The sequence below is a fragment of the Morone saxatilis genome, unplaced genomic scaffold (genome assembly GCF_004916995.1).
Source record: "Morone saxatilis isolate NCDOM2014 unplaced genomic scaffold, NCSU_SB_2.0 Contig12, whole genome shotgun sequence".
NCBI classification, from domain to species: domain Eukaryota; kingdom Metazoa; phylum Chordata; class Actinopteri; family Moronidae; genus Morone; species Morone saxatilis.
This window is the reverse complement of record NW_023339674.1, coordinates 5281594-5282596: the sequence shown is the minus strand read 5'-3', so window position 1 is coordinate 5282596 and position 1003 is coordinate 5281594. Positions and strand designations below refer to the sequence as shown.

Here is a 1003-nt window from a genome sequence, read left to right as displayed (position 1 = left end):
TCTGGTGATGGATTGGTATTTCAAGAGTTTGGACCCAAGTATAAGACACTTTGCATGTTTCGAGGTTACCAAAACATCAGATTGAAGCAGCTCAACAAACAGACATTTGTCTTCCCCGTCCTACAATACTTTACTATGTTAATTACGTCAATCTGCAGGCATATCTTTGTTGTCTGACACATGGAGCTGTGGGGCATTGCGTGTCTACACCACCTTCACATTTTAGGGCTTACCATGGGGCCAGCTCATTATTAACTGTTAATTATAAATGTTTTATTTCACTATATGCCACATGATACAAACAAAACATAGTCACCGTTTTGAATTAGGAACACTTTTAAAGGCCCTGAAAACACATTCGTGTTACGTGCAATGGGATGCTTCATGAACACACAATTTTCTGCAAAAGTTGGAACAGTTTTGGTTTTTTTTCACTTAAGAGATTTCTTCTTGCTCTTCCCACTGGTTTGAAGTGGGCGGGGCCAGTTTGGAAAAGGTGATGTCAAAACGAGTCATGGTTTGAGCTACATTTGAATCTAAATCTGATCAAACCGACAGACAGTCCTGATGAAGTTTTTGTGTATTGAACCACTAATAAATAATACCTTAAGAGACTTTTACACTTTAATTGTTGCTTATTTCATAATGAGTATTTAATGTTAAGATTTGAAGCCAAGTATTCAGGGGCTTTAAATTAGATGCTCTTGATATAAAAAGAAGAGGCAATAAAACATATTTTCTGTTCAGATACAATATTTATCACCTGCATCAGCCATCACAGCATGTTGGCTGGTGGTAACAGCGCAACATATTACTTTACTTCATATAGAAGGGAAAATATATTTTCTAAGCTGTTACTGACTTAATTATACTCAATACAATAATTTCATATAACATTCACATTAAACCTGTCTGAAACTCAGGCAGGCACAGGTTGATACATACATTTTTACCAATTAAATGTTCATTTTAAGTAATGGTCTCTCCTTTTCTCTCTCTCTCT

General features: G+C 35.9%; 1 protein-coding gene across 1 annotated transcript in view; it reads left to right on the top strand.

Moving 5' to 3' along the window:
- lrrc7 (leucine rich repeat containing 7) overlaps positions 1 to 1003 on the top strand; it is a 41224-nt gene that overhangs the window by 28499 nt on the left and 11722 nt on the right. The gene's annotated exons all lie outside the window — the stretch shown is intronic.